Source organism: Dioscorea cayenensis, chromosome 1 (assembly GCF_009730915.1).
Source record: "Dioscorea cayenensis subsp. rotundata cultivar TDr96_F1 chromosome 1, TDr96_F1_v2_PseudoChromosome.rev07_lg8_w22 25.fasta, whole genome shotgun sequence".
In the NCBI taxonomy this organism is placed as follows: Eukaryota; Viridiplantae; Streptophyta; class Magnoliopsida; order Dioscoreales; family Dioscoreaceae; genus Dioscorea; species Dioscorea cayenensis.
The window spans coordinates 13,595,538-13,621,030 of NC_052471.1; the positions used below are offsets into that span (position 1 = coordinate 13,595,538).

General features: G+C 40.0%; 1 non-coding gene across 1 annotated transcript; it reads left to right on the plus strand.

Moving 5' to 3' along the window:
• Positions 1-17,091: 17,091 nt before the first annotated feature.
• On the plus strand, positions 17,092-17,197 carry LOC120268743. Its single transcript, XR_005539005.1, has one exon. It is a non-coding gene; the product is annotated as a small nucleolar RNA R71 (small nucleolar RNA).
• The last annotated feature ends 8,296 nt before the right edge of the window (positions 17,198-25,493 follow it).

Sequence of the window (25,493 nt, forward strand, 5' to 3'; positions counted from 1 at the left end):
TCATGTCCACAAAACAATAACTCACAATGTCATAACTAAGCAAATACAAAATAAATCGCCAAGTAAAAATCCTACCAATCATATGATCCCATTTTTATAATATCAAAATAATCAATAATTTAGAACTTGAACCGATAATTTATAAAAGTTATCAAATAACTGAATAATCTAGTTAATTCAAAAATATAATTAACCAAAAAATAATATATATATATATATATATTAAAATTTTCAAGTAGAGAAATGGAAATAATGATAAATTAAATAAAATATCTAATAATTTAGATAATGAAATAATGCAAAATTAAATAAATATTCAATAATTCAAATAATTCAGATCATTCAGAAAAAGGATATCATATATCAGAATTTGAGATAATTAAAGTATAATTCTAAAAATAGTTATTAATAAAGAAATAATAATCGACTAATCAATAGTAATTTAATTATCAACAACGAATATATAAAATAATTAAATTAACAAATTTAGATAGTGTTAAAAAGATATATATACACATAGTATAATTTAGATGTGGCTACTTACTTGATGCTCACTAAATTTCCAAAATCCAAATCAGATCCCAACAAAACTCTATACAAAAGATCCTATACATAACAAATCAGTTCAAAAACCTAATATTACAAGCCACAAACCAGCTTATAACCTCCAATTTTAAAGCACAGCGAAATACTTTTAACAATCATATTATCAATCAATTCAATCACAATTAGTAGACTATGTCTGAGATTCTGTATACTTCATGCAGGTTTAAAAAAATATATTAATGATTCCTTGACTTCATCAATAGTAAACAGGCACTATTTTAGAGAAATGATTAGGAGCTAGAATGAAAACTATTCTTATGTAGAATCAGACAACTGACAAAACACCTTTTGCATATGTACCGCAAGTGCAGGGGTTTGTCGAAGTAATAATACCCTGGTGAGGGGGTAGTCGTATCCACAGGGACTAGTGATCAGAAACACAAGGATTGCTATTTAACTAACGTGAAGATGGATTGATAGTAGTGTGAACAATATCAATATGAAAAGATTTAAAAAGAACAACAAAGAGAGATGCTATAAAAATGAGAGGAAAGGCAATCGAAAGAAAGTGGGGCACCCGGACATTGCTCCCACTAGGACTATTGCTTCTAGTGCAAAACTAACTATTATGTCTCCTAACTGATGCTTAATGAGTCATGAAAATCCTAAAATACACGGTCCTAAAACTAAGGTCAACCGTGACTAACCCTATACTATGCTCCGGCGGAGAAATCGCTCAATCTCAACACCTAACACTGTGCAAAGTTGCTTAAATCTCTAGGGACTCCAAGTGATAAACCCTATTTTCTAACATAGATCTAACCCTTTTGTCCAGGTGAAAGACCCCTAAACACAATTAAATCCCAGATACTAAGGATTACTTCAATAATTCTCTCTATTGCTTGCGCAACTAAGCCACAACGGAGTTTCGTCTCTTAGTACTTCGCTCTATTATGACTCCAAAGAACTCTTGGAATGTGGAGGAAGGATAAATCACACCGGAGGGTGAAAAGGGGACGTTCCACTACCCCTCGACTCACCCTCTCGTCCCTCTCCAATCTTTCTTTGTCTAACCCTTATGGTGTGTCACTCACTTACAAGGATTATAAATGTAAGTTCTCAACCCTAGTGCCACTCTAAGGGAAAACTCATTCAATAAGCGTTCAAGATTAGAACTCAAATAAAGACATCAAATAAAGGAATATAATAGAAAGGTTAAAAAAACAACATCATCCTAGGTTTTACAAGTCCAAGTACCCACTAGGGGTTTTAGCTCTCCATGGAGCAAGATACAATTAATAATGAAATCGAAAGAAAGAATATGCAATCCAGAAGTAAGACCCCCTTGGTATTCGCGTCGATGGCCTTGTGGAGTGGCCGTATGATAAGTTCTTATGTGTTAAGAATGCGAAATGTTCTTTCCTTATGATGAGCATTACTTTTATTAGGTTTAAGCGCTAATACATGTGTATTTGTGTTCTTTTGTGCATTTAGGTTTGTGAAGCTGAGTATTAAGAAAAAAACCAAATTTAGACCGTGAACGCACTATCTGGTCAAATCTTGGAAGGAACAAATGCGAAGACACAAGTGGGGCTCTAAGATATGTGAATGTGTTGCAACCTCCATGTATTCAAGTCATTATAATGAGTTGAAGGGGCACAAAAGCAGTCACATTTGTGTATCCCGACTTGTGCATTGATAGTAAGATCTTCACCAATGAGGACTTTGATTCAAGAAGAGTTGCAATCTGTGGCATAAATGTGTGCCCGTTTATGTTGTCTCGATAAAAAGTGTGGAATTGGGAGTATTTGGCAGAGCACTATAGCAGGTTACTGTAATAAATCAATGTAGCAATGCACTGTAGCAGTTAATATTCATAGCCTACCAAAAATCAGGTTTCCAGAGAATCCACACGGGCGTGTGAAAATTCCCCACGTCCATGTGGAAATTCCACACGCCCGTGTGGAGAATCCACAGGGCGTGTGGATGCCCAATTCTAACCCTATTTACGCAGTGATTCAGCCTCGATTTTTTGAGAATCTTTTCACCCTTCTCTCTAACTTCTCTCTATCTTTTAGAGAGGCTGCCGGCTAGGGTTTTGAGATGCTTTTGGCAAGTCTTTCGAGTGGTCCTTCGGATTCGACACCGCGCTTCTTTTGGAAGAAAGTTGTTTGGGGAGCTTTTGTCGAGCATCGATCTGGGGAGGTGTGCCGTAGGACGGAGAAGTGGGACCTTTCGAGAAGAAGAGGCTACTCCACAAGACCATCGACATGAATACTGAGGGGGTTTTCCTATGGATTACTCATTTTTACTTTCGATTTCAATAGTGATTGTATCTTGCTCCGTGGAAAGCTAACCCCCTTAGTGGGTACTTGGATTTTATAAACCCGAGGATGTTAATGTTTGTTTGACCTTTTATTATGCCTTCCTTGATTGATGTTTTTAATTGAGTTTCAATCTCAAATGCTTATTGAATGATTTCTCTCTTAGAGTGATACTAGGGCTCAGAGTTCATCTTGGTAACCTTTGCGGATGGGTGACACGCCACGAGGGTTAGACAAAGCTAGATTAGAAAAGGTTGAGAGGGTGAGTCGAGAGGTAGCGGAGCGTCCCCTTTCCACTACGGTGTGATTTATCCTACCTCCAATTCCTAGAGTTTTTTGCAGTTACAATAGAGTGAAAAACTAAAGGATAAACTCCGCTGGGGCTTAGTTGCGCGAGCAACAAAGTGAAGCGTTGAAGTGACTTTATTAACTGGGGCTTAATTGTGACTAGGGGTCTTTCGCCTAGACCAAAGGGTTAGATTTACACAAAGGAATAAGGTTTATCACTTGGAATCCCTAGAACTCCATTCAACTTTGCATAGTGTGAGGTGTTGAGACTGAGCGATTTCTCCGCCGAGACATAGTGTAGAGTTACTCACAGTTGACCTTGGTTTGGGATCATGTACTTTAGGATGTCTATGACTCATTAAGCATTAGTTAGGAAGCATAATAGTAGGTCTTGCACTTGAAACATTAGTCCAAGTGGGAGCATTGTCCGAGTATCCCTACTTCTATAGATTGCCTTTTCTCTCACTTACTTGGGCCTCTCGTTCTTGTTTCTTTTATTTCTGCTTATATTACACTTTATCAACACAATCATTATTCATCTTTTCTTGGCTAAGTAGCAATTTTAGTATTTTTATTGCCTACACCCTGTGGATACGATACCCCACTCACTTGGGATTTATTAATTTGACAAACCTATGCACTTACGGGTCACACACAAGGGCGTTGTCATCGTGTCTTCTCCAAAGGTTCCCTCGTCAAGCCTAGGGCACACTCTCGAATCGATGCCTACGAAAGCTCCCCAATAACTATCTTTCAAAAGAACGCGGTGTTGAAGACCATAGAACCCCTCCAAAAACCTTGCCAAAGCCTCTCCAAACCCTAGCCGCGAGGGCCCCTAAAGATGGAGAAAAGATGAGAAAAAGATAGGGCAAAAAGATTTCAAAACGGGCTGAAGTTGCTGCTTTCTATAGGCTGGAATCGGGCATCCACATGGGCATGTGGAATTTCCACACGGCCGTGTGAATCTCAAAAATTTATTTTTCAGGAGCTTATGAACTGTAACTGCTACAATAATTTGCTACAGTGATTTGTTACAGTATATGCCGTTCTGTCAACCTAAAGTGTGTCATGCAAGCGTTCTGACCAATTCCCGCTTTCCACAGACTTTGTCAAGATTCTCTTAAGCACTCTATTCATCACTTCCACTTGACCACTTGTCTGCGAGTGATAGGGGATGGCAAGGCGATGATGCACTCCATAGCGTTTCAACGCTTTCCCAAGTTGACTGTTGCAGAAATAAGTTCCTCGATCACTAATGATAATTCATGGAGTTCCAAATCGAGCGCACTACCTTTTCCGAAATTTAACCATAGTTCCAGTATCATTAGTAGATAGAGCTTGAGCCTCCACCCATTTAGAGACATAGTCAACCGCCACTAGAATGTATTGATTGCCATTAGACTATGGGAATAGCCCCATGAAATCAATACCCCATACATCAAACACCTCACAAAATTGCATTTGATTCTGAGGCGTCTCATCCCATCGCGATAGATTTCCAGCCTTTGACAACTGGCGCATCCAAGAACAAACTGATGTGCATCCTTGATAAGTGCTTGAGTAGACATATTTTTATATATGTTTTACATGCATTGAGCATCATTTTTACCATGGTTTATGTCTCATATTGTGTATTTTGTGTTCTTTTATGCATTTAGGTTGTGAATGCCTTCTAGAGTAAAAAGTAAGCAAAGATAGGCTATAAAGGCACAACGTTGGGAGTTTTTGTTCAATTCAAGGACCAAAGACATGAGAGGAGTTCATGAACATGGAGATGTGTGCCAACTTCCAAGAAGATTCAAGTCAATTCACTAGTTGGAAGGGCACAAAGGCTGCCACATCTTCATATTCCTTCTCTTTGTGAAGATTGCAAGACCTTTCAAAGATACGTCGATGAAGAAAATTTTTATAGCCTACCACATGAACGTGTGCCCGGACATGTGGCCTCAAGAGAAGAGTGTTTGGACCGCATTTTGTGAAAAATACTGTAGCATTTCAATGTAGCAGAATTACTTTTCACGCACCGCGTGGAAATTCCTGCAGCCTACACGGGCGCGTGGGGGCATGTGATAGACGCGATCTAAGACGTATAAATAGCCGTTTTGCCCTTTTCTTTCTCATCTTTTGTGCGGCTCTTGAGGGGTGAGACGACTAGGGTTTTGAGAGGAGGTCTTTGTAGCTTTGGAGGTGCTTCGTCAATAACTTTGATCGATTCCTCCTCCATCATAGCATCAAGGAAGCCACCGGTGAACCTAGCTTCGTAGTGGGTCCTTCAAGACGTCGAAGCTCTCCATCAAGGCCATCAATTCATATATAAGTTTATTTCTATGGTTTTAATGTACTTTCATTCATTGATGGTGTGTTTTGTATGTTGCTCTATGGAGAGCTAAAACCCTAGAGGGTATTTGGGCTTATGAACCGTAGGATTCTCATCTTTTGTGGATTTGCTTAGTGTTTCTATTTAATCCGAGTTTGATTAAGTTTTAACCATGTATTCTCATTGCTTGCTTGTTTAATTAATCCTTATAGTTGATTGGATTTGCATGATTTGTTACTTTGATGTGAGAGAGGTCTCCATTAGAGTTAGAACTTCAAGGTTAAAGAGGGTTGAGAGGGTGAGTCATGAGATAGTGGAGTGTCCCCTCTCCCTTCCGATTGGTGTGAGGTGTGAGATTGAGAGATTTCTCCGCCGGGACCTTGTAGGGGTTTAGGATCCTTCGCCTAGAATTAGGGTTGGATCAATCTTTAGGAATCCGATACACCTCTTGGAATCCCTAGAGTGCTTTGTAGTCATATGTGGTGTGAGGTGTTGAGATTGAGCGATTTCTACACTGTGACCTCGTAGGGGACTAGTATCAGTGATCGGGAGGCCGGATCCGATTATATTTGGATTTCCATGACTTAACTTACTCATCATAGAAACAGTTTGCTTATTCGGTACCTAATACATGAATCCTAGGGGGAGCATTGCCCGAATACCCCACTTTTACTGATTGAGATCTCCATCCATTTAACCCTTGCATATTCATCTCCAGTATTCATTTCTTCGCACATTAGATCACCACACCTTTCTATTTATCATTAGGTTAGAAAGCAGAGAAGAAGTTAGTACTAGTAGCCCTGTTCCCTGTGGATTCGACTACCCACTCACCGGGGTAATTATTACTTCGACACCCGTGCACTTGCGGTTTACACGCATATTCGGATGCGTGTCAATCCTGAAATAAAGTCGGCCAATAAAATTCTCACAAAATACCTTTTGCATATGTACAGCAAGTGCATGGGTTTATCGAAGTAATAATACCTTGGTGATTGGGTAGTCGTATCCATAGGGAATAGTGATCAGAAATACAAGGATTGCTATTTAACTAAAGTGAAGATGTATCGATAGTAGTGTGAACAATATCAATATGAAAAGAAATAAAAAGAATAAGAAAAAGAGACTCTATAAAAAAAATGAGAAGAAAAGAAATCGATAAAAAGTGGGGCATCCAGACATTGCTCTCCTTAAGACTATTGCTTCAAGTGCAAAACCAAGTATTACGTTTCCTAACTGATGCTTAATCAATCGTGTAAATCCTAAAATACACGGTCCCAAACGCTAAGGTCAACCGTAACTAACCCTAAATTATGGCCCGGTGGAGAAATCGCTCAATCTCAACACCTCACACTATGCAAATTTCCTTAAAGCTCTAGGGACTCCATGTGATAAACCCTATTCCCTAACATAGATCTTTCCCTTTGGTCCAGGAGAAAGACCCCTAGTCACAATTAAGTCACAGATACTAAGGATTACTTCAACACTTCTCTCTGTTGCTTGTGTAACTAAGCCCCAGCGGAGTTCGTCTCTTAGTACTTCACTCTATTATGACCGCAAAGAACTCTGGCAATGTGGACATAGGATAAATCATATCGGAGGGGAAATGGGACATTCCTCTACCTCTCAACTTATCCTCTCGACCCTCACCAATCTTTCTTTATCTAACCCTCATGGAGTGTCACTCACTCACAAGGATTATAAATGTAAGTTCTTAACCCTAGTGTCACTCTAAAGGAAAACTCATTTAACAAGCATTCAAAATTAGAACTCAAATAAAGGCATCAATTTAAGAAACATAATAGAAAGGTCAAAGAAACAACATCATCTTAGGTTTTACAAGTCCAACTACCCACTAGGGTTTTAGCTCTCCATGGAGCAAGATACAATCAATAATGAAATCAAAAAGGAAGAACATGCAATCCATAAATAAAACGCCCTTGGTATTCATGTCGATGGTCTTGTGGAGTGACCACATCTTCTCCAAAGGTTTCCTCATCAAGCCTAGGGCACACCTCGCTAAATCAATGCCGATGAAAGCTTCCCCAATAACTATCTTCCAAAGGAACGCAGTGTTGAAGACAGTAGAACCCCTTCAAAAACCTTGCCAAAGCCTCTCCAAACCTTAGCTAAGAGCGCCCCCAAAGATGGAGAAAAGATGAGAAAAAGATAGGGCCAAAAGATTTCAAAACAGGCTGAACTCATGGCTTTATATAGGCTAGAATCTGGCATCCAGATGGGTGTGTGGAATTTCCACACGCCCGTGTGAATCTGCAGGAATTGATTTTTCAGTGGCCTATGAACAACAACTACTACAGTAATTTACTACAGTGCTCCGCCAAAATGCTCTCGAATTCACACTTTTCATCAAGGCCACATGAATTAGCACACATCCATGCGGTAGATCATGTTGCATCTTCATTAAAATCACATTTGACAACAATCTTGCTAGCATTGCACAAGTCAGAACACATAAGTGTGACTGCCTTTCTACCCCTCCAATTTATATGTACACTCGAGCACAATGGAGGTTGGCACATACTCATATGTCTTTAAGCACAACTTGTGTCTTCATATTTTTTCACTCCAAGATTTTATTCAACAAAGTGCATTCACAATTTACTTTGGCTTTTTTCTTCCACACTTGTCTCCACAACCCTACATGCACAAAAGTAACACAAATACACATGTACGAGCGATAAAATATGAGAAAAGTAATGCTCATTGCAAGAAAAGAATACTTTGTATTACTAATACACAATCACTTATCAATAACATATAACATTGGATACAGTGAGACTTCATTCAGAACATGGGAATTCGCACCAATCATCAAAACTCCCTTTTAATAATCAGAATACTACACCCACTTACCATAGGTGCAGAAAGTAAACATGGAGATATTTGACATGCTAAACCACTACTAATAGACTCCTTGTAGGATGCCTATGCATACATATATATATATATATAACAACACACACACACACACACATAAAAACAAAAGTCAAATGTTGGCTTGCTTAAATTATGTTACCACTGATAGCAAATCAGAATAACCTAATGACATACTTAACTACAAAAAGATACACAATTATAAAGCTTTGGATTATTTAAATCATCATCAACATGCATCCCTAAATTAAAAAAATAATGCAACAAATACTCAGTAGAACCTACTATAAACAAATAAAATACAAGGATTTGTATGAAGACATTGTAAAAAAGACCGGAGTATATTTAAAAGTTCTATATGCATGCTTCTAAGCATTAACAAAGACATTACAACACCTAATGAAACCGGCCATACACTAAGAATTTAGGATTTAAAGCATTTGTGAAATACAAACACCTAGCCAAGCCACCAAAATTAGGTTCATAAGCTAACCTTGAATTTGGAACCCACCTGAACCCTCGTTTGACAATTACGCTCATGGAGAACTTCCTGTCTCTTCTACCCACACCACTATATAAATGATAGAGAGAAAAGACTATGAAAATTCTCTATTTCTTTTTAGGGAAATAAAATGGATCACGTAATCACGGGAGGTTCCATAGAACATGGGCTCACAGTTGCTGAAAGGATAAGATTGAATTTAAAAAAAATTAAAGAAGGTAAAAAGAAATATCATTAAATAATAAAAAAAATATTGAGGTCCACAAACTCTTCTTTTTAAAAGAGTTTAGTCCTCTAAACTCTAACCTAATTTTCAAAAGTATAGGTACTTCTCCCACACCTTTGACTCTAATTCCGAAGTGGCCTCACGCTCTGAGTGATTCCTCCATTGAACTTTGACATACAGAATGATCTATGACACGTCCGTATATGCGTGTCAACCGCAAGTGCACGGGTGTCGAAGTAATAATACCAGATGAGTGGGTATCGTATCCACAGAGAGCAGGGAATAAAGACACTTAAGTTGTTTCTTAACTAAAGTGGAAGATGAATAGTGATAAGTGTGACAAAATATAAAATAACGAAAAATAAAAACAACAAGATAGAGGGTACAAGTAAAAGAGAAGGTAAGGCAATCGATAAAGATGGGGTACCCGGATGTTGATCCGCCTAGGACAATCGTTTCAAGTGCAAGAACCCTATATTACACTTCCTAATTGATGCAACATTGAGTCGTGGAAATCGTTAATTACATGATCCCAAATCTAAGGTCAACCATGCCTAACTCTATACATGTCTCGGAGGAGAGATTGAATAACCTCTAAACCTCGCACTCGCATAGAATTGCAATGAGCTCTAGGGATTCCAAGTGATAAACCCTATTCCTATGTATAGACCTAACCCTTTGGTCTAGGTGGAAGATCCCTACCCACAATTAAGCCCTAGATGCTAAAATCACTTCAGCGCTACACTCCGTTGCACTCGCAACTAAGGCCCAGCGGAAGGTCATCCCTTAGCCCATTCACTCTACTATGGCCGTAAAGAACTTTTGGAATGTGGAGGTAGGATAGATCACATCGGAGGGAAAAAGGGATGCTCCGCTACCTCTCGACTCACCTTCTCAACCCTCTCCAATCTAGCTTTGTCTAACTCTCATGGTGTGTCACTCAATCACAAAAGTTACCAAGAAGAACTCTCAACCCTAGTGTCACTCTAGGGGAGTATTCATACAATCAAGTCTCCAAGATTGGAACTCACAATAAACATCAATTAATTGAAAGCATAATAAAAAGGTTCAATGAAATGAATACATCCTAGGGTTCACAAATACCCAAGTACCCACTAGGGTTTAGCTCTCCATGGAGATAGATACAATCAATGAAAATCGAATATGAAAACAAAGCATCCATAGAAAACCACCTCATTAGTCATGGGGATGGTCTTGTGGAGACTCCTCTACTCGTCGCAAGGGTCCCCTTGTCCGGCATAGGATACACCTTGCAGGATCAGTACCGACGAAAGCTCTACCACTAACCTTTCCAAATGGCATGCAATGTCAGAGCAGTAGAACCTCTCCAAAGCCCTAGCCAATACCTCTCAAAACCCTAGCAGCTGCCCTCTCTCAAGTTGGGGAAAAGATTGACAAAAGAATGCTGAAATTGGCTTTTAAAAGGCTGGAATCGGGAATCCACACGCCCATGTGGGCGCCCCTTTGGATTTTTCACACGAGCATGTGGAATTTCCACACTCCCGTGTGGATTCTTTGCTTTCCTATTTTCTCAGCCGGTTGTAAACAATGCTGCTGCCATATTTTTGCTACAGTGTTTTGTACAATACCCTGGTATAGTACCGGCCTGAAATACTCCCGAATCTATACTTTCATCGAGGTAACGCAAACGGGCACACATTTACGTCATGGATCGCCTTGCTTCTTTAATAACGAATATGTTTGGTGGAGATCTTGTTCTATATGCACAAGTTGAAATGCTTGAATGTGACTACCCTTGTGCCCCTCCAAATAGTTATGCTAACTCGAGTATGAGGAGGTTGGCACACATTCCTGCATCTGGAACCCGACCTATGTCTTCGCGTTTGAACTTTAGCAAGATTTCCTCCAAATTAGTGCATTTCTTTCTCTCATAATCGGCCTCACAACCCTACCTGCATAAAACTAACATAAATACACCCATATTAGCGTTAAACCCCAAGAAAAGTAATTCTCAACATAAGGAAAGAACGCTTCGTATTCCTATCGCACAAGCACTTATCAAACTCCCCCACTCTTAAGCTTTTGCTTGTCCTCAAGCAAAAATTAAAACATTATGAGCATGGATGAAGAAAATATTGGAAGTGCTTTGCCTTAGGTTAACCAAAGCATACAAAGAGGGCATTCTACAAGTAAGGGAAATTTCAACACTAAATACGAAAAATCAATGCTCTAACTAAAAACTTGAATGAAAAAGGACGACAAACCCGAAATCGTGTAAGTGTGTGCACTCACTCCAAACAACCCAAAGTATACTCCTCAATGCTCTAAGTGCAAGGAACTTATTTATCTACAAAAAGTAACAAAATATTTCAAAGGTGGTAGTAGCTTCACACATCCTCTAAGGTAGCCCTTTCCAAAGCGGCCGCTAAGGTGTCTTTCACACTTTTGAGGTGGTAGCTCTTTCTACCGGAGTGGTAGCTTTCACTCATTCTATGAGATAGCTCTTTCTCTCATTAGGGCATAACTAGTATCCGACTTATGAGAGTAGCTTCATACTTCATAGGTGCTAGCTCTTTCCACCCAACAAACACAAATAAACAATAAAACTATTTTGTTCCTTCTTTTAATTTTTTTTCAGAATTAACACAAGAAACAACTATAACTAGTCCCTTATACATCAAACATGAGTTTCCAAAAGAGTTCAAAGAGTGAATAGTGCAACAAGTGTCAATCGGCCAAAAATTTCTTAAAATTCAAGCAAAAACTAGAGCATGAAAACATTCAATGTAAAAAAAAAATCTCCTAAACTCAAGAATACAATCAATGCATCTTAGGTGAACCGCCATTGGCTATGTGAGCATGTATATCAATCAAAACTACTATAAAAGAGATGTGTGCACTATGAAACTCCCCCCCCCACACTTAAGTTGTACATTGTCCCCAATGTACACATGCAAGCTCATTCATAATGTAAATCAATTAAATTCAGATGTGGGAGAAGCACTTGCAAACAATACTACCCTGACTCCTAGTGTTGCATTTGATTGAGCTAAGTCCTTGGGAGTGTTGTTCCAACAGGTTGTGAAGCTCACATGGCCAAGTGCCGAAACACCTTGGCCGTGCCCATGACAAAGTCTCAATTCCCAATGATGACAAGACTATCTGTATGCATACACTAGGGGGTTCAGTAAAGCTCAATAAAAACAAAACAACTCGAGTATATAAAAGATGAACCAATGAATACAACTCGAGACAGCGAAATAAAAGATAAACTCAGAAGGGGAGTCCTTTCTGAGTGTACAAGTCCAAAATAAAATGCAGAAGTAAAAAACGAGGAAAATAAAATCAAGTGTCGATGTCGTCCTCTGGCTCTGCTCCTGCTGCTAGTGATGAAGTACATGGTGGGTCAACTGGTGCCAAAATAGGGGATGGAGGTGCCGGAGAAGCTGAGGGGGCCTGATAAGTCCTCGGCCGCAGGACAAACAATGAGCCGAGGTCTTGCTCTAAGATCTGCTGTTATGTGTAGAAACGTGCCATGAACTCCGTATACTATGCGACCAGCGCAACCCTAATATCGGTAATCTCTGCTCAGGCCTCTGCTACCTCTGTCCGTATCACCCCCACAGTGCTCTCAAGCCTCTCAAAGTGATCCTAGGCTCGAGATGGTGAAAACATGCGCACAGGGGGTGGGTCCTCTATCACCGGAGGTGCCTCGGTCTCCATAGATGCTGATTGAGGCTCGGGGGCAGGCTGGGAAGCCTCGGCATCATCACCCTTGTCTTTGGCTATCTCTTGGGCTGGTAGAACCAGAGCATAATCCACCGTCCGAACCCTACGGACCATGCCCATCAATCTCATTGTCTCTAGGCTCAGGGACGCAGGTATACTCGTCTTCTCGGCCCCGTAAATCGCGCCAAAGAGACCCATACCCAGAGCTAATCTCGTAATGTATGGACCCAAGAAGATCACTCCCAATCTAGAATATTGGCCCAGATGTCAAATGTACTTAGCGACGATAATCCCTAGATGGATCGGTATGTGCTGCATCATTGAATACAAGTACAGAAGCTCCTGCCGGCTCAGAACGCTAGTGCTATCACCACGGCCATTCACCAACCTGCTCATGATGGCATGTAGATATCGATACGCAGGTCGGGAAAGACATGTGGCCTTGGACACCCCCACTTATACTTGCCCTGACCACATAATGCTCTGTAAGCTCTCTGCAGGGTCAAGGCTCTAGGATAATCTGTCCGTAACTGAGAATACTCCTCAGTGTCTATAAATGGCTCCACGCACAAGCCAAGATGAACTAGAAACTGAGTGATACTCAGACTATAGTGATGTCCAAGTGCTCGAACTTGAACTACATTGAGGTCGTCGAATCTTTTCATAGGATCTGTCGAACTCGAATGACTACAGAACCTCTAGTGTAAGCTCCCGGATGGCTAGCTCTCTAATCAACAATAACTACCTCCAACCACCCACTGAAACGAGATCCTCGACCTCATCAGCAAAATCATCACCCTGCTGCAAATCTCTTAATATACTCATGTCCAAGAACTGAGTTAATCCGAACCGAAGTCTCGACAAACGCTCAAAATGAGCCTGATGCTCGGGGATAGTGAATCTCATGTTCTCAGACTCAGGAGATGACTCTCATGGTCGCTTATCAGCTTGCATCTTTAACTTGAGTGCCATAATCTGCAAAATTAAAAACAAAATCGATCAAACAAGTTAATTAACCATAGATGTAGAAATCCACACGGTCGTACGGAATTTTTCGCATGCCCGTGTTGATCCACTGGCCGTGAACAAACGCACGACCACTCCTCAAACTCCACAAATGCACCATTACAACACTTCTCCTTTCGTTCTAAATATAAATAACCATTCTAATTGAATAAACGAAGCATTATTGACTAGTTTTCATCGATGAAAACTATGAATTTATGAAGGAAATCAAAGATAGGGCTTACCATCGAGTTGAGATGAGAAAGCTTTGGAAACGGCCAGAAAATCAAAGCAAAATCCTTCCAAATTGGCGATACGAGGTCAGGAAACAATATAGGAGTGCTCTCAGATAAATGGAGTATATGAGGGTAAAGAGAAATGATAATCCTTTTAAAAGGACTCGCGCATCTTGGCATTCTGTACATTCACACGGGCGTGCGGAAATTACACACGCCCGTGCGTCTCCACAGGAAAGCCTCACAAGGGCAGATGCACGCCTCTATGCGCTCTCGGGAAAGCACTCACTGCCTTTGAACGCAAATACACGGGCGTGTGGGAAATACCAATGCCCATGTGCCCGACCCACAGGGGCAGCCGCACGCCCCTGTGGCATCTCTGGACATCCAAGAATATTCGCTAAGTATACCGCACGCCCGTGCGGAAAATTCTGCACAGGCGTGGACATTCACAGGCCTAACTCACAGGGGCAAGCGCATGCCCCTGTGTCTTCTCGAGATGGACAGAGCTCCTTTGCAGAAATTCATAGGGGCGTGGGGAACTTACCCACGCCCATGCGATTTTCACATGGTCGCCCACAGGGGCGAGCCCACGCCCCTGTGTGCTCTCGGGATAATCCACCAATCTCTGCAGGAATTTACACGCCCGTGTGAAAATTAATCACGGGCTTACGAGAATTACATGGTCGTTCACAGGGGCGAGTCCACACCCCTGTGACATCTTTCGATGAGCTCGCAATGAAAATTCACTGGGTGTAGAAATTCACACGCCTGTGCGTTTTCTCTAGATTCTTTAGAAAAGTTTGCAGGCTCTGCAGAAAAACTTTCTGAACATGTTTACACACTCAGAGCCTGCCCTAATATGCAAATTTTATAAGTGAAAAACATGATAGATAGCTCAAACGACCAAAACTTCATCAAATCCACGTGAAAACACACGATAACAATTCAAAACCCACAATAAAATCGCAGCACAAGTATATAAAAATCAAGACACCAACACTCAACACTTTATTCATGCACGCACTAAACTACTAAACTATGAAAATAATAAACACTTGGGTTGCCTCCCAAGAAGTGCTTGTTTAAACGTCATTTAGCTTGACGTACCTTGTTTTACCTCACGGGGGCTCATAGATGAAGTTTGCTCTCTTACCCGTGGCTTGGAAGCACGATGAACAAAATCTCTTGAGGGTAGAGGTTAAATTATCAGGCTTGGGACCGCCTCACAATGGTTCATCCAACTTCTTCAGATTACGTACGTCTCCAACAGCCTTGGAGCATTTCCGGTCGCGTCTCCTAGCCCTCTTCATCTTCTGGAGCACCTTCTTCAAGATCCCCGGAGTAGATGGTACTTCTTCCGTCGAACCAAGCATCATTACTTCTTTCATTATCCTCCTCTTGGTCGAACAGACCTTCGTATGGATCCGGATTGAAGATTTTCTGCATGTATTCATCAACAATCTCATTAGTAACGTTTAGAAAATATGAAGTATCATCGAAATAAAGAGAATGACGCATGGCTTCACCAGACGAGTATGTCAACTTGTCATCTCCAACTCTCAAAGTTAGTTCTTCACCATCCATGTCAATCAAGGCTTTGGAAGTCTACAAAAATGGCCTCCTAAGTATCAAGGGTACATCCGCATCCTCAGCGACGTTTAGCACTACAAAGTCAACCGGAAAAATGTACTTGTCCACCTTGACAAGAACGTCTTCGATGATGTCCCTCGGATGCTCACCGTTCGATCCGCCAATTGCAAAGTCATCCGAGTAGGCCTAGGCTCTCCCAAGCCTAGCTTTTGGAAAGAAGGTGTATGGCATGACGTTGATACTGGCCCCTTGAGTCCGCCAATGTCATTTCTTCACCTAGATTGCCAATATTACACGGAATGATAAAGCTTCCCAGGTCTTTCATCTTGTACGCTATGTTCTTTTGCAAAACCGCCGAGCAAGATGCATCTAAAATTACTGAAGCACTCTCCTATAACTTCCTCTTATTGATCAACAAGTCTTTCAAGAATTTTGCATACTTAGGCATTTGAGCCAATGTGTCAACAAAAGGAATATTGATGTGGAGTTGTTTGAACAAACTCAGGAACTTCTTGTACTTTTCATCCCCTTGGTTATTCTTCAATCTAGAGGGATAAGGGATTCTTGGCTTGAAAGGTGGAGGTGCCACCTCCTTCTCTTTGCTTGCTACCTCCTCGACCTCTATAACCTCGGGTGCGTGTTCATGTGGCTTCTCACTCAGAAACTTACCCTCAACCTCACGACCACTTCTCAAAGTGATCGCCTTCACATGCTCTCTAGGGTTGGTGTTACTCGGCAAGCTTCCTTGTGGCCTTTCTGATAAGGACTTCACAATCTGCCTTACTTGATTTTCAAGATTATGCAAAGAGGTGGTGTGGTTGCGAAGTGTAGCCTCAATTGATTGGAACCTTGTATCAGATGATTACACAAACCTAATTAAGGCCTTCTCCAAATCGTTCATTCAGGTTCCCCAAACCTAAAACTCGGTTTTCCATGTTTGGAGCTCGTTGTTGGAAACCGGTGGCCCTATGGCCTTTTGTGGACCTTGGTTGCTCCACGAGAAATTGGGATAACTCTTCCAACCCGGATTGTAGGTATTGTTGTATGAGTTTCCTTGATTCCTCACGCCATTACCCACAAAATCGACATTCTCAATCGAAGATCCATCACCAATAGAGATCGGGCAATCATAGGGAGCATGTCCTCCACCACACCTGGTGCAAGTAGTCATGGCCGCCACTCTATTCGAAGTTAGGAGATCTAACTTCTTACTCAATGATTCCACTTGAGCCGCCAATGAGGTTACTGCATTTATCTCATGGAGGCCGGCCACCTTTTTCTTCTCCTTAGCATTCTATTGGTAGCTGTTTAACACTATTTATTTATTTAGTTGACGGGCCTCACCGGGGGTCTTGCTACCTAAGGTACCTCCTACTACCGCATCCAAGATTTGCATTGTACTCGGATTCAGACCGTTGTAAAAGATCAGAACAATCATCCACTCCGGGAATCCGTGTTGCGGCACTTTCTCAGGAGCTCCTTGAACCTTTCAAACGTCTCAAATAGAGACTCCAATTCCAATTGTACAAAGGATGAGATCTCATTCCTAAGCTTTGCATATTTTCCGGGAGGAAAATAACGGCCAAGAAAAGCTTCTACCATCTCCTCCTATGTGGAAATTGATGCTCTAGGTAATGAGTGTAGCCACTGTTTCACTCTCCCTTTCAAGGAAAATGGGAAGGCTCTCAGCTTGATGGCATCATCCGTCACCCTGTTTATCTTAAGCATGTCGCACACCTCGAGAAAGTTCTCTATATGACTGTTTGAATCCTCATCGGCCAAACCATTAAACTGTGTGGACTGCTGCAACATGTAGATGAATGCCGGCTTCAGCTCGAAGTTCTGAGCTGCAATCGAGAGAAGCACAATGCTCGATTGTGTCCCCAATACTTAAGGTTTGGCATAATCGGATAATATCCACTGCTGCTTATTCTATTCTGTCATGTTTTCAGACTCTTCCACTCCCAAATAAGCTAGATTAGACTATTCTTGCACAGGTTCTTTTCCTTTTCTTCAGAGTGTACGTTCAAGCTCGGGATCTCCTTCAATCAGTATGGAGGGGTTCCCTCGGATCATAACCTAGATCTGCACCAAAATAGAAAGAAAAAGAAATCAGAATGATGATAGAATAAGAAAATATGAAATAGAATGAATAAATGAATAGCTAAGAAAACAAAGTGCAAAGTATCTCTAAACACCTACTCCCCGGCAAAGGTGCCAAAAACTTGACACGTTCGTATATGCGTGTAAACCGCAAGTGCACGGGTGTTGAAGTAATAATCCCAGATGAGTGGGTATCATATCCACAGAGAGTAGGGAATAAAGACACTTAAGTTGTTTCTTAACTAATGTGGAAAATGAATATTGATAAGTGTGACAAAATAAAAATAATGAAAAAAATAAAAAAATAACAAGGTAGAGGGCACAAGTAAAGGAGAAGATAGGGTAATTGATAAAGATGGGGTACCCAGATATTGATCCGCCTAGGACAATCGTTTCAAGTGCAAGAACCCTATATTACACTTCCTAATTGATGCAACAATGAGTTGTGGAAATCATTAATTACATGATCCCAAATCTAAGGTCAACCATGCCTAACTCTATACATGTCTCGGAGGAGAGATTGAATAACCTCTAAACCTCACACTCGCATAGAATTGCAATGATCTCTAGCGATTCCAAGTGATAAACCCTATTCATATGTATAGACCTAATCCTTTGGTCCAGGTGGAAGATCCCTAGCCACAATTAAGCCCTAGGTGCTAAAATTACTTTAGCACTTCACTCCGTTGCACTAGCAACTAAGCCCAGTAGAAGGTCATCCCTTAGCCCATTCACTCTACTATGGTCATAAAGAACTCTTCGAATGTGGAGGTAGGATAGATCACACCAGAAGGGAAAGGGGACGCTCCGCTACCTCTCGACTCACCCTCTCAACCCTCTCCAATCTAGCTTTGTCAAACTCTCATGGTGTGTCACTCAATCACAAAATTTACCAAGAAGAACTCTCAACCCTAGTGTCACTCTAGGGGAGTATTCATACAATCAAGTCTCCAAGATTACAACTCACAATAAACATCAATTAATTGAAAGCATAATAAAGAGGTTCAATGAAACAATTCATCCTAGGGTTCACAAATACCCAAGTACCCACTAGGGGTTTAGCTCTCCATGGAGCTAGATACAATCAATGAAATCGAATGTAAAAACAAAGCATCCATAGAAAACGCCCTCGTTAGTCATGGTGATGGTCTTGTGGAGAGTCCTCTACTCATCATAAGGGTCCCTTTGTCCGGCCTAGGATACATCTTGCCGGATCGGTGCCGATGAAAGCTCTCCCACTAACCTTCTTCCAAATGGTCCGTGATGTCGGATCCATAGAACCTCTCCAAAAACCTAGCCAATACCTCTCAAAACCCTAGTCGCCGCCCTCTCTCAAGTTGGTTAAAAGATGGAGAAAAGAATGCTGAAATCGAGGTTGAAATTGGCTTTTAAAGGGCTAGAATTGGGAATCCACATGCCCACGGGCGTGTGGAATTCCCACATGCTTGTGTGGATTCTCTATTTTCCTGTTTTCTCGGCCGGCTGCAAACTGTGTTATTGCGATATTTTTTCTAAAGTGTTTTCTACAATACCCTAGTACAATACCAGCCTGAAATACTACCGAATCCATACTTTCATCGAGGTAATGCAAACGGGCACACATTTACATCATGGATTTCCTTGCTTCTTTAATAACAAATATGTTGGTGGAGATCTTGTTCTATATGCACAAGTCGGAATGCTTGAATCTGACTTCCCTTGTGCCCCTCCAAATAGTTGTGCTAACTCGAGTACGAGGATGTTGGCACACATTCCTGCATCTGGAACCCGACCTATGTCTTCGCGTTTGAACCTTAGCAAGATTTCCTCCAAATTAGTGCATTATGACCCACATTGTCTTCTTTCTCTCATAATCGGCCTCACAACCCTACCTGCATAAAAGTAACATAAAAACACCCATATTAGCAATAAAATCCAAGAAAAGTAATGCTCAACATGAGGAAAGAACGCTTCCCATTCCTATCGCACAAGCACTTATCAATCTATCTTCTTAGTACTTGCTCCTCGAAATCCACCACTTTAACTAGTTGATCCTCATATGTCATGTCACTTTTAAGCTCAATGTTGGAGAACTGTATTATATGATCATGATTTGAAATGAACTTCTTTAGTAGTTAAACATGGAATGAATCATGCACTCGAGAAAGTGTTGGCTGCAGTGCAAGTCGATATGTCACATTACCAATTCACTCCAAGATCTCAAACGGACCGATAAAATGAGGGCTAAGCTTCCCTCTAACACCAAAACAAATAACTCCTTTAGTGGGAGCTACTCTCAAGAACACATGATCACCCACCTAAAACTCCAAGCTTGTTCTTCTATTATCTGCATAACTCTTCTATCTTAGAGGGTTAAAATGATAAAAAAAAATGAGAAAATGAGGATTTTAATAAGGTCAACTGCATTCTCAAAAATTTGCTTGTCCATTCCCATAAGTTCATGCTGAGTTGAAAATAGTGGCTGAGGGCCCTCCTTGTAAGAGTCTCTCCATTACCAGTTGAGACTCTCTTGAGTGGGTGAAAATTATTTTGATGACCACTATCTGATGCTGAGTCCAAAGTAGTGGTGAAGAGCTCTTCTCTTGAGAGCTTCTCCATTACCTCTTGAAATTCTCTTGAGTGGGTAAAAAACCTCTTGAAGACCACTATCTCATGTTGAGTACAAAGGAAATAGTAGAAAACCCTATTAGTGAGAGCTATCCATTATCTCCTGAAGAACATTATCTTATGTTGAATCCAAAGTAGTGGTAAAGAACCCTCCCATCCCCTTGTGTGAATCTCACCATTACCTCTTCAAATTCTCTTGAGTGAGTGGAACACCTCTTGAGACTTTCTTGAGTAAAAAATCTCTTGAAGATGACCAACACTTGTGGAGTACAAAACAATGGTCAACAGCTTCCCTCTCGAGATCCACATGGGTCAATAAAGGTCTTTCCTTAAAAATTATTGAATAATGCTCACCCCTCATGCGTAAAAAAGAAAGTGCATGTTAGAGATGAAGCTCCATACTGACATCATTTGACATGTATTAGCGATGATGTGGTAGCTATGATGAGGTAACATGATGTATCAAATGATGATATGAAGACAAGAAACTATTTTTCAAGGAGAAATTTTTGGTAATATAATCAAATTAGAGAATCTCTCTTGAAGTGCGAGCCATGACCATATAAAGATACAATCTATCTTTGGCAAGTGAATCAACAATGGGAGGTCAAGTGTATATTGAAGCCTAGTTTGGTGGGAACTAAATGAAGATAAAAAATAAGAATGGTAAGAGCAAGCAAGCAAGATCATGACAATATGGAGACAAAGCCAAATGAAAAGACAATCTCTAAATTGGAAAAAAGCTATTTACGGGTGGATCTATTTGAAGATACTATAATATATGAAGATGATTGAAAGCCAAGCTTGGATAAATAAAGATAGAGTTTCGAAGATTATGAAGAACTAAAATTGGATCAATGAGAGATTAAGTATAGTAACAAGAAGATTGAAGAACAAACTTGGATGAATGAAAATCACGTTTGGAAGATTGTGAATACTTAACTTGGATGACCTAGAGATCAAGTTTAGTGAAAGATTTAAAGATTATTTAAAGATCCTTTAAATACTATCTTTAGTATGATTGAGACGCACCATATAGGGTGCGATTATGAGTGTCTTGCTGATAGAACATGAGGAGGCAATCTAGTTGTTGGTAGGTCAAGATCCGGAGGATTTAATTACATCAACTCATACTTTGACACAGCTAGGTGTTGTGTGATTTTTATAGTGCAAGTATACACTATCATAAACAAGTAATATAATGAAAAGAGAGTATCATCGCATGAGGATTGAGTTTATTAACTACCAAAATTACTTTAACTCTAATTCTACTTGATTAATGAGATTGAAAAGATTTAATTTAGAAAGATCTAATTTGAGGACTAGAGAGAGATATTTAGATGAGGTGGAATCAATGTTTAGAGATTCTAGAGTTTCTGAGTTCACCTAGGCTAATTCCACCTAGATCATCTAGTTCAATCAATCAATGTTTGTTCCTTATGTTGTCATCAAATTTACCTAAATTAAATATTGATCTTTCTCAAGCATCAATAGCATATTCTACTAGATAAGTTAATATCATCTCTAAGATAACTATGAAATCTATGTAACTCATTAAACTCTAGAAATTTATAATGATGCATACAACCTCATGAATATCTCTATCTTATGATGATTGTATGATATTTCAACCAAGACCTAATTCAATTATCACCTCTCGGTCTCAAATTTAATTAATAATCATGCAATTGGGGATCAAGCAATCATGAGCATTAAGCATAGATTAAATATCCAATATAGTCTTGAAAAAAGCATCAATTAAATTAAACAAAGATGTATCTAGGTTTTCATAGTCTAGCTACATTGTAACCCTAGAAAAAGGTATTTAGAACATAATAATTCTATAGATTGCTATATTAACAAGGTTCATAATCTAATAAAAAAAAAACTAAAAACTAAAGCTTGACGATGAATCCGTGCAGAATCTTCACTCCGAGCCTTTGATCTCTGAAATTCTCCCTCTCTTTTCATCTCAAACCCTAGACCTTATATAACTTGAGATCAGGCAGTGCCTAGGAGCTAAAGGGGTGTAGCGCCTAGGGGACTATAATTTTTGTTTTGCACCTCTTAATGTTGTAGTGCTTGAGCGCTGCATGCTAAGGTTTAGGAGCTAGATTTCTTTTTTTTTTGTTCTTTCTTTGTTGAAACTTTGTTGTTGTTTTCTCCAATTTTTTGCTCTTTATATGTTCTTCCTTCAAATCATTCTCTTTCTTTCTACAATTGAATAAAAATAAGATTAGGAGTAAATTTGGTTAAAGATAATTCATATTTCATTCATCATGAGTTAAAGGAAGTCTATATAATTTAGTGCAAATTATACTCATCACTATTAAGGCTAGAGGCATCTATAGGTTATGTTGCAATGAAAGCTATGACTTAGTCAAGGTCAGTAAGAGGGTCACATTGCAAGCTTAGTTACAATAAGAGTTGCAATGTTTAATTTTAGGATAGTATCCAAATTAGGAGCCATGGAGATTCGAAAAGAGGTCGAGTGCTATATTTGGGATGTGAAAACATCTATATAAGAAACCCTACTATGAGATTTAGGATGCCTCACTCGAGAAACCCAAGTGTGTGGGTGAGAGTAAGTAGGAATTGGGTAATCTAGAGAGTGTTCTTAATTATCTTTGTGAGGATGACGTGTGAGAGTTATACTCATGCTTATTCCCCTCTTTTAGTAGATTTTTATCTCCAAACTTGACCCGCCAGATGTAGGTAATTATTGTGTTGAACTAGATTACCAATTTTGTGTGCCTTCTTTCTCTTTTGTTTGAGTGTGATTATGTGAGTGTTTGCATGAGAGCATTACAAAATTCTTACCAACAATACACCCAGCGGAACTAAAGAGAAAGAAAGGAGTTCAATTAAATTGACTAAAAATGTTCTCAACTAATTAAAAAAAGAAAGTGATCTAAGTGAGGATAAAAACTTATCCGAATGAGACTAAACAAAATAAAAAACCACTTTGAGCAAATATAGTGATGAGGAAAAAAAAATTCTTTCAATGATAATGGTGGAGAAAGAGGCTTCATAAGTGTAAGATACCGAAGCCTTCAAGTTCCCAAACCAAAATAAATAAATTTTATAATTCACAAAAAAAAGGGAGGATGACCACCCAAAGTCCAGAAGATATTCTAAGAGCAAACTAATCAAAACAATCAAGTTAGTGACTAGATTATATGAGTAGTTATGACTTGGAGGTACACAAGCCAAGGCTCAAAACCATAGAAGAGTTGAGGCTTGAAAAGTTGAAATAATTAGACAAATGAGCTCAGGAATCTCAAGACATAAAAAGTCAAAGAGCCAAAGAGCACTCTTAGAATATGGAGACTCTCCTAGAGTAGTTGATCACATTGGTCCATGCAATTAATAGAATGTTACCCAATGATTGCATGACGCTCTATGAATCCCTCAATTAGGTTTAACCCTAATTCCATGAGTTGGACACCATACACCTTATCTCTATGCATGCACTCAAAACTCTATGTTCTATGTGTGACCTAACAAGATGGATTTCTCAGTCGTCATCATGCCAATCGGATATGCAATTTCGACTTTTGCATAATTTAAATTGCAAGCATGAAAGCAACATAGGAGATTCACAAGAATAATCATAACCATTATAAAATGTAAGGAAATCAAATACAATAAGTCTTGAATTTCATGGCCCAAGGCACCAAATGATTGTTGACATGTCCGTAGATGCGTGTAAACCGCAAGTGCAAGGGTGTCGAAGTAATAATCCCAGATGAGTGGGTATCGTATCCACAGAGAGTAGAGAATAAAGACACTTAAGTTGTTTCTTAACTAATGTGGAAGATGAATAGTGATAACTGTGAAAAAATATAAAATAACAAAAATAAAAGCAACAAGATAGAGAGCACAAGTAAAGGAGAAGGTAAGGCAATTGATAAAGATGGGGTACCCAGATATTGATCCGCCTAGGACAATCGTTTCAAGTGAAAGAACCCACTATTAAACTTCCTAATTGATGCAAAAATCAGTCCTGGAAATCCTTAATTACATGATCCTAAATCTAAAGGTCAACCATGCCTAACTCTATACATGTCTCGGAGGAGAGATTGAATAACCTCTCAACCTCGCACTCGCATAGAATTGCAATGAGCTCTAGGAATTCCAAGTGATATATAGACCTAACCCTTTGGTCCAGGTGGAAGATCCATAGCCACATTTAAGCACTACGTGCTAAAATCACTTCAGCACTTCACTCCGTTGCACTCGCAACTAAGCCCCAGTGGAAGATCATCCCTTAGCCCATTCACTCTACTATGGTGGCAAAGAACTCTTGCAACATGGAGGTGGGATAGATCACACCGGAGAGGGAAAGGGGACGCTCCGCTACCTCTCGACTTACCCTCTCAACCATCTCCAATCTAGCTTTGTCTAACTCTCATGGTGTGTCACTCACTCACAAGAGTTACCAACAAGAACTCTCAACCCTAGTGTCACTCTAGGGGAGTATTCATACAATCAAGTCTCAAAGATTAGAATTCACAATAAACATCAATTAATTGAAAGCATAATAAAGAGATTCAATTAAATGAATACATCCTAGGGTTCATAAATACTCAAGTAACCACTAAGGGTTTAGCTCTCCATGGACCTAAATACAATCAATGAAATCGAATGTAAAAACAAAGCATCCATAGAAAAACCACCTTGTTAGTTGTGACAATGGCCTTGTGGAGAGTCCTCTACTCGTCGCAAGGGTCCCTTTCTCCATCCTAGGATACACTTCATTGAATCGGTGCCGACGAAAGCTCTCCCACAAACCTTCTTCCAAACGGCGTGCGATGTCGGAGCCGTAGAACTTCTCCAAAGCCCTAGCCAATACCTCTCAAAACCCTAGCCGCCACCCTCTCTCAAGTTGGGGAAAATATGGAGAAAAGAATGCTGAAATCGGCTTTTAAAGGGCTGGAATCGGTAATCCACATGCCCATATGGGCGCCTTTGTGGATTTTTCACACGGGCATGTGGAATTTCCACATGCCCGTGTGGATTCTCTATTTTCCTATTTTCTTAGTAGTTGTAAACAGTGCTGCTGTAGGTTTTTTGCTATAGTGTTTTCTACAATATCCCGCTATAGTACCAGCCTGAAATACTCCCAAATCCATACTTT